The following is a 10,157-nucleotide window of genomic DNA, read 5'->3' as shown; positions in this document are numbered from 1 at the left end:
ACCTCTTTTGAGCTCGCGTTTGAGCATTTGCGGAGAAGAAATGCACAGGTGATTATATTTGTAAGTCAACCAGCGCTCGTTGCCCATTTAAAAGTTTATTTTTTCTTCATTTTTGGCTTAACCCTATTCAGACCGGGGGGGGGGGGGGGGCTTTTGAGGCCCGCGCTGACTTTGAACTTTTATAACTTTTTTAAGATTTAACCAAACGCTGCCAAACTTTCTGAGTTTTCCTAAAATTTATCTGGCAACAATTTGGAAGGGTTGGATGATGTGTCAGGAACTTGACATCACCATGGCAACGACATTTTGACAGGCATGTTTTCTCAAATTTGTAATTTTGCGTGTTTCTGTTAACAAAAATCAACTTAAATGGAATTATTTTTTCATATTTACGGTTTTAAAGCATATTTTTATTCATTTTGAGTACTTTGCAGTGATTTTGGGTGGTTTTCTGGCATTTTGGAAGAATTTTGAAATCCAAGATGGCGGATCCAAGATGGCGGCTGTTTTGACATCATGATGTAATTGTCACGTGATGTGACGTCACCATCCCACGTGACGTATACCAAAAGAAAGAGTTTCGGACGTACAATACATCCTATAAGTTTCATGGTGATTGCTTCAATATTCTGGAAGTTACATAGGGGGGGCTTCCGAAGCCCCCCCGGTCTGAGAAGGTCGAAAAAAGCCCGGTCTGAATAGGGTTAAAAGTACGTATAATTGTAGGTTTTAGACTGCAGATTTGTTTTCATTTTTTTTTTCAATATGGACCGTTGCTCGTAGAGTTTAGGAGCACGGACACGATAATGCGTAATGTAAATACAGTAGACTTTCACATTTTTTATGTTTCCTTAAGTAGTCCACCACCGAGCGGTATCTTAACGGAATAAGATGTGTCCTTCCTTGTCTTGTACAAGGCAGCACACACCTTTTGCTGGTAAAGTACAAAAGCGGTTAATTATGTTCTTGGTGGGAACACGTCCACAGCTACGCAAGCTGAGAAACATTTATGATTGTTTGATGATATGCTCCTCCATCTTCATTTTTCATTATAATTTTTGTTGTTACTCAAGTACGCAACGGAAGTTTCTTACTCTAACCGTGTATGAAGGTTAAACAATGAATTCGATATTTCCAAACTATAATCTTCAATCTTGCATAACAAATCTTATTTCATGGAGTTGTTTTTATAATCAAACACTTAGGGTGCGTTTCTTTGGGAAAATCCAAAATTGGACCATTGATCTCAGATCACACGGATACTTTGCTCCCAAAGAAACGAAGAATCTGAAAATGGATTTATTGCCATGACAACCCCGTAAACACATTTCGAACAGAACATAAAGTATTAGTATAAATTATTTTCCGTCGAATGTATCCTAGCTAAAATCATTTCAGCATACAAAATCTTGTATGCTTCTGTTCTAGAAAATCTGCATCCAGTTTAAAATGACACTTCATACTGATCAAGCTACCGTTTCCTTTTATCGCGAATAACTTTTGTATTTTGATAAATTAACAGCGACTGAAAACTTACCGTATGACAGTGTCTACAAAGAGCAAACCTGTATGTTCACAGCAAAGACCGCTGGGCCAATGTACTTTTTTCGAATCCTTTCCCAAAGAAACGCATGGATCATGAATACTATAAAAACGGATTTAGATATGATCTGATGTATCCACTCGGAGTGTGGATTCTTCAGATCATTGATACGAGATTAATCCATTTTCGGATATAGGTAAAGGAACGCAAAATCCGTTTTTCGATACAAGAATCCGGATTTGCATTTCCCTAAAGAAACGCACCCTTAGTTGATTGTTAAATAATTAATTCTTGTACAATTTATGCTTTTTGTGTGTTCTCTTTTGTTGCTAATGTACGGTCGTTTATCTGCGAGTCAAGGTTTTCTGTCAACTGCAACTGAATATCTACTGGTACAACTTTGCTGTACAACAAAGACATTTCACAATATTTGCCACCAGCGGAATTGTTTCTAGGCAACTTATCATCGGGTATAATCAATAATTGTTTCGGCAAAACTTGTTTGTGTACTAAAGGTTAATTGGGTCTTAACCTTCCTTACCTAAAATTGGTCAAACTAGGTTTCCTTCCTGGAATTACTTACTGTCTACCTTTAAGTTCTTTAAGTTACTTGAATTTGGCTGTCCTTTTCAAGCAATACCAGTTGATATCAGTGATCAGCAATTTTCCTCGAAGCCTTGACCTTCATGTTCCCACGATCTATACGTGACAAGGACTTTTAAGCTTATTGTACATTTTATAGTAAAAGGATTAAATACTCAAGTGCTCGGTGTTATTCGTTTTGTACAGTAACTGTTGACAATATGTTCAAATCTGGAAAACAACTTAAGTATTAAAATATGAAAGAAGGTTGAGCTAGAATTAATTATATAAGCAACACGCCACTTCTTCTTCAAGTTAAGTTGAAGAGTTGTTGTTTGAGCAATGTAAACGGTGATCTTTATTTTCAGTCTTTGCTGTACATTCTTGTTATGTATGCTTGATTTTAAAATGGCAAGATGACGTTTGCAATTGTTATATTGTTCACGCTGGTTTGCTTTGACCAGATATCGTGCTGGCGATAGTGGAATTTTAGGCCCTGTCCACATTGATCCGGATAAATTTGAAAATGGAGTTTTCGTCTCGAAAACGGATAAAATGTTTTCCGTCCATAATAATCCGGATAAATTTTGAAAACGATAGACTACATCAAACGCAACGTTGCAACGCACGAGCAGAGCTATTGCAAAGCTCACTAAGGGCCTGTTTACAAGCAGGCGGATAACCCTAGCACCTAGGGTTACCCTAGCAGGAGGGTTACCCTAGCGCTCCCACATTTCTTCTTTTTTTTTCATCGACGTGTTTACAAGGCGCTAGGGTTACCCTAGCACCCTTAGAGCAAGAATGTAAATAGAGCAGCTATATATGATATTTATTGTTGTTTAGCAGAAGCAGTTGTAATGTAGCATGTGCCGTTAGTGTTTGTAAGTAATGTAAGTTTCTTTTGTAAGAATGTCGTTGTGTTGCAATTAAAAAAAAACTAGGGTAACCCTAGCACTCAGCTAGGGTTACCCTAGGTGCTAGGGTTACCCTAGGTGCTAGGGTAACCGTAGCGCCTTGTAAACGCTCTGCTAGGGATAACTCGCCTACCCGGGACAACTTTATTTTGGCTCCAAGAAGCTAAATATGTTTAACAATACCGACAAAAACAGCGAATTGTGACCAAGAAACATCGTGTTCATTCACAATTTGTCGTATTTTTGCACTGGAACGGAATTATTTTCGAATAACAGCTTCTTACCACAAAAATTTACAAGGTTAACTGAAGCGTAACCGGCGTAAGTTGACCCGGGTAAGTAGGGTTACCCTACCTGCGAATTTTGCTTGTAAACCCGGGCTATCTTCTAACCCTCTTGCTAGGGTAACCCTAGCACCTAGGGTTACCCTACCTGCTTGTAAACAGGCCCTTAGGCTATTGTTTTTTTTTTCAGAGATCACATAACTATTTGACGTCACCATTTTCGTAAAGCTCCGTTTTCGGTGACCGAAAACGCCGCTTCCGTGTGGACGGTTGGCCTATCCGGAGGGAAAAAGATACGTTTTCAATTATATCCCGATTAGTGTGGGCGGGGCCTTATAGAGAAAAACAATTTCGACGGTTTAAACAACTCGAAGGCTTTTGTGCGAAGGTATTGAACGCGCAGTCGTACTTCAGCTTAACGAAAACTGCGCAAGTCTTAACGTAAGCATAAATTTCTCAGATTTGAGAGTTTAACAGTTTATTGACGGTTAAAGTTTAGTCACTACGTAAAGAGCGTGAACATGATCTCAAGCAGAGTTTAGAATTGTTGAAACAGTGTGAGTTTGTAAAGTTAACAATAGCGAGAAATTCAGTGATTAAAGAAGTCGGTACAAGAACAGTGACTATTTCATTGAGTATTAATGCTGATAAACAGTGGCAACAAAGCGTCCCACTCCCAAGTTCCCTTTTTTACAAACGTGTAGTGATTTCTGTAGTTTAGTCCACGGCACCTCCCATAAACATTGTAAAGTGTTTCACCCTATTTGTTTGCGGTTCCATCATTATCCTTATTAGTGTCTCCAAGTTAACTTTGTCACTTTATCACACACGTCTGTTCATTGATAAAGACTGATTTTCAATCTTTGTTACTGCAAATAAACGCTTCAGAATAGTAATTTTATCTCACTGCTGTGCATGCCTATTACCACATCGCGGAGAACTAAGTTATGGGAGGAGTCTGCGATACAGTAGCAGCAATGGTTTGCAGCGGATGGAGGATGGGGCGACAAAAACTTCTTCATTTGCTTCATGATCTTTCATTTGCTTAAAATGTATATCCGCAGTACAAATATATCAGTTTCATATATTCATTCCATAAAAACTTCTTCCACGAAAAAAAAAATATCGAGGCAAAAACTGGGAATTTAAGCGGAAAGAGCGAAAGCATCATGCCAGCCCCGAGGCATCAACGTGTGGTGGAGTTTGACGATTTTAAATGATTTTTTTCCGACGCGCTAAGTGAGGATAAAGATATCTTAAATAGAGAAATGTTGTTAACGATTCATGCAACTTTTTGCTAATTTGTTGAGACTGGCATTTTTTCAAACAAAGTTTGAATGTTAGCCGCCTTTGCGTGCTTCATCAAGTTGTGTGACCAGAGAGGTGTCGTTTATGTTTTGCTTCAGGCTCGATTCGATATCAATGTTTATGAAAGTCGGTATGGTAATGTAAACTGGGAAAATAATGTATAGATAAATCCAAACCTAAAAGCGGAGCTCCACATTTACATTTTTGCTGGTTCAAAATAGTTTGTGAAAATACTATTGATACCGCCATTAAAGTTAACAACTGCTAACGAAAGATCAATAACCAAAAAAAAAAACACTTCAACTCCAATCGCAGGAATTCCACTGCCAAAATCCTGTCATTACCATAGGCATAAAGAAATAGAACTTTAGCCCGCAATCAATTACGCGATGTCAATTTCACAACAAACTTTACTCAAGCAATGGAGTTTATAAGTAGAATTTATCACATTTTCCACGTTTATTTAAGGTGACCCGAACCTATTTATTTACGTGATGGTTGCCTTTTTGAATCGCATTAGCGAAGCATTTTTAAATAAAATTTTACCAGTATTTTGTGCTGCGAATTGCATGGTCAGGATTGACATGAAACTTCCTAATACAAAACTTGAGACCTCTCAGGCTTATTTGCTAAAGTTTAGAAGAAATCTGTCATCGTGTTTTAAATTTATGTACATTTTTGGGTAAAACTAGATTTTAAAAATATGTTCAAATCTCAAATGTTTTTATTCCGACTTAAAATCGAATGCCATTTTCCGTAAAATTAATTCAAACATGTTTTCATTCAGGACGCAAAAATTCGAAGAAATCGGTGAAATTTTTCCTGCGAAAAAGCGCGATTCAAAAATGCGAACATCACGTAAATAAATATTTTCGGGCCACCTAAAATAGAAACTTACACTTTCCACACGTCAACATTACCCAAATCTATTTCTGATGAAAGATAATGGCGACAAAGCGTTGATGTCCCTCAAAAATCTTTTTTTTGGACGTCGAAACAACTTTTCCCTATACATTTTCGTTTTGCGATTTGCAATGTTTGCACCCTGGTGGTCTTAGAATCCTTTGCGCATAACACAGGGACCCGATTACTAACAATTCATTCACTGGTTACTGCTGGCGAGCCTTAGAGAGGCAGCAGCCTCTTCTCTACAATAACAGGAAAAATCAAAAAAATTCGGGAGTAAGATCACAAGAATGCACAGTCGATTTTTCATTCTTTATAATCCGAGGTATCCAAGGTAACCGCTATATCCACGCCTGAGATGACGTCACGTGAATTTGCAAGAGGAACGAGATCTGAACGAGTTCGAGGAGATGGATACGGAGAAATAACAATCAATTTAAAACTCGTTCTAAAATTGAGGATCATGAAGTACATAGTGCTAAAACCTTTTAAGTGAAGAAATTTATTTTTCGTTAGGCGGCCAAGAAGACCTTTGTAGTGTCATGGCGTTTACAACGTGTTTATAATACAAGTTCACGGACATGAACAAGACTATTAAATGCAGCTTTTCAACACTTCTGAAAGCAAACTTGCGATACGATGTAAAGTATTGCTTTGAACTTGGGTGGAGGTGTTAGAAGGATCGGTAAAGCCATCGAGCTATTAATTAGATTTTAACAACCAAGCCTAAAACCGGAGCTCCCAGGTTAACATTGACTATTTTGCCTTTTGTTGAATCTGAATTTACACGATAATACGGTTTCCAGGATATGAGGGCTATTATGTAACCTATGTGTAGGGAAAAAGAATTTTAAATGAGGAGTGGGTAGGGTTGATGGTGGTGTCGGTGGAAATGCTACCTCGTTCAGTTCTAGACTAAACTCTAGAACTAACCTCGTTTAGTTCTAGACTTGTACTGTAGTAAAGGGGTGAAAAGTTAACAACGCAAACAAATTCCTTTAAAGTGCTTAAATTCGCCAACTTGAGCCAGGTTTGAGTGCAATTGCACGAACCGATCTATAAATCCCATTCAAAACGCAAATGTGCACACAAACAGAAAAATAGTTTGCAGGATTTAGCAAGATCGTCTCGGCCCAGAGCCTCTTGTCCCTCGTAAACATTGGGGCCTGTGCACGAGAAACAAATGGCTATTGGGACACATGATTTGATTGGCTGAATTTCAGCAAAAGATAAAAAAAAAATGAAATGGACCGTTTTTACTCGTGAATGCATAATGAACGAATATAGTGGGGAAGTTGAGCCATCCGTCCTGCGTCCTTCCTTCCATCGTTGTTAACATTATGCAAATTAGCCATGCTCACGGGGGCGCTTTCTAAATTTCGTTTCTCTCGGCTGTGGATAAAAATACAGCTTTACAAAGGTATCATTTCAAAGAAATAAGTGTAGAAAATACTTCACCCCTGTAAATGAGAAACAATCGTTTCCCAAACGATGAAATATTGCCTTTTTTTCCAAGAGGGCACGGTAACGAATCCTGCAATCTGATTGGTTATAAGCGCGGGCAAGATTCTCCTATCTCTGCCCACGGGCCACGGTAACGCTTTCGTGAGTTTCATTTCGCGGCGAGACGAACGAATCCATGACAGTTTTGCTCTCCAAAATGATTTAAATCGATGTAGTTGCTCACCAACCGTTGTAAATTTGAAAGGGAAAATTAGCAGTGGAATTAAAGGCCTTGAAGTTCTCCAAAAGGCGAGTATTTATTCTCTTTAGTGACAAAATGAAGTTATAGTTTTATGGCCGTGGTTTGCCGATCGTTGTTTGTGCATTCGCACTGATTTTCACGCCATTGCGGTTAACTGCAAGTCGCCGGTTTACAGACTCGATTTATCCTTTCAAACACCTTGCTTCTCTGCTACTTTTCTCCAAGACCGAATACTGCTTATCGCCATTCAAGAAAGTGAGATGCTTTATTAAAAAACAGTCAAATTAATTCTCGCAATATTGTGCCGTCACTGTGCAGGCGACCAAACTACACATTTCAGCTTCATTCAGTTTCATTTTCGCAAACTTTTTGTCAAAACAGAATACTGTGGGAATCAACACAGAGGTTTTTGACTCGTTAAATACAAATGTAAATAGCTAAGTGCTTTCCAGTCCGAAAAGTAAGTTTAATTAACTAAAGAACTCACAAGCCGAAATGGAGTTAAAAGTGTTTCGCAACTCGCTGATTGCTCTGTTCTACATTGTGCTTTTCTATTAATTCAGATGCTTTTTTTCTTTTTTTTCCAGATGAAATTTTCCTTGAGTACTGTTCATTTTAGTGAATTTATTTTGTTTGGCAGTAAGCTCTTATAGCAAACAGATCATTATTTACTCTTGCCGTAGCTCATTTATGGCGATCGACTCAACATTGGATTCGCGCGTATATATACAAACACATTTGGCAAGAAAGTCTTTGTAGGTTTTTTAGGTGTTTTTTAATCAAACACATTAAAGTAGGAAAAAAATAAATAAGTTATTTACCGGCTTAGGGTCGGTCCGTATAGTGAAAAACTGTGACCTCGGCCTTGAAAATGCTGCCCTCGGCCTGCGGCCTCGGGCAGCATTTTCAAGACCTCGGTCACAGTTTTTCACTATACGGACCTCCCAGCCGGCAAATAACATATATTTCTTATATAATAATCGCGAACATTCGGAAACGATGACCAGTGACTTTACGTATGTGTTATTAAAAGACTGGGAAGGTTATATCACGGCACGATTTATTAAAGGATAATCAGTAAAAGAGTAACGAAACGCTATACAAGACAGATATGTATATAAAATCCGTGAAAAAAAATAAGAAGAAAAAAAGAATTTTAGCCAAAGGGTATGAGAGTCGATCCCGGATAACACGCTTTAGAACGCAGAGCAGTACCACTGAGCCATCGGTGTACTAAGCAATAAAAGTGATGAAAAAAGTCATTCTTATACCTAAGCGACCCGGTATATGTTCACCCTCTTTAAATAAAGTTGATTAATATTATTTATCACTATAATTAATATTTTTCATCGATACTATACTGTTCAAAGGAACGATTCAAATATATCTAACGCATTCACGAGTAGGTCATAGACCTCTTTGATCTATTCCCTTTGTTATACGAGGGTTTAACCCTATTCAGACCAGGGGGGTGGGCTTTTGAGGCCCGCGCTGACTTTGAACGCTAATAACTTTTTCAAGACTTAACCAAACCCTGCTAAACTTTGTGAGTTTATCTAAAATTTACCTGGAAATAATTTGATAGCATAGGATGTTGTGTCAGGAACTTGACATCACCATGGCAACGGCATTTTGATAGGCATGTGTTCCCAAATTTGTAATTTTCGTGTTTCTAGTATTAAAAATTAACTTAAATGCAATTATTTTTACCCTTTTACGGTTTTCAAGCACAATTTTATCGATTTGGAGTACTTTGCAGTAATTTTGGGTGGTTGTCTGGCGTTTTGGAAAAAATTTGAAATCCAAGACATCACGCCAGCAGATTTTTGAGATAAGCAGCTGATAGGACTAGAAATGACCTTTCTACAAGACTGTTCATTTTGAACATCGGTTGCATTCTGACAGAGCTAATCAAAGAAAACACGATTCGTTTTTGGTGCAAAATCGATGCTTTAACAGGCCAATACACCTGTAATTGATCAAGGTCCCCTTTTCAGGATTTTAGACCAGAAGAAAGGATATGAAGAGGAGAAAGTAACGAGAATAAGAAACCCGAGGAAAAAACGATGGAAAAGGAGCAAGAAAAAAAATTGGAACGGTTCAGCAAAAAAGAGTCCAAATTTTGGCTTATGCGCATGCACCAAAGTGAAATATTGTACATTTTTACATGGAATATTTATCAAAATGTTGCTGCAGTGTGAAAAAGTGCTTTTCTAGCAAAGTTTAGGTAAATTCAACATCATAGCACCAAAAATTCACTCTAACGGTTAAAAAACGCGTTTTGGGGGGAAAATTCCCAAATGAAGGGTTATATTTTATCAGAAATAGATTTGGGGAATGCTTTATGCGTAGAAAGTGTAAGGTTTTGTCACAGTAACCGTGAGATATGTCATTAAATCATGCTTGAATAAGGTTTACTGTGAAATTGACAGCGCGTAATGTATCGCGGGCTCCAGTTCAAATTCTTTTCTGTCTAGGGTAATGAAGCACAATTTCTGCAATGGGTCGTTCTTGAGTAGTTGCCTTTAATCACTTCAATGGCGGCAACGATAGTACTTTTTTCACAAAATATTAGGAACCAGCAAAAAATGTAAATGTGGAGCTCCGTATTTAGGATTGGCTTAGTCTTCATATTATTATCTCATTTTACATTACCACACCGACTTTCATGAACATTAATTGAGTTTGAATCAAGCCAGCAGCAAAATATTAACTTCACCCCCATGACACTGCTTGATGGAGCACGCGAAAACGGCTAGGATTCAAACTTTATTCGAATTCAAACAAAACGCCAGTTTGAACAAATTAGCAAAAAACCTCCATAAATCGCTAACAATGTATCTCTATTTTACGTATCTTTTTTCTCACTTAGCGCACCGCAAAATTTAATTTTAATACCTCAAACTTTATCATGT

This window comes from Oculina patagonica, chromosome 9, assembly GCF_052425735.1.
Source record: "Oculina patagonica isolate OP01 chromosome 9, crgOcupat, whole genome shotgun sequence".
NCBI lineage: Eukaryota > Metazoa > Cnidaria > Anthozoa > Scleractinia > Oculinidae > Oculina > Oculina patagonica.
This window is presented reverse-complemented; position numbering follows the sequence as displayed.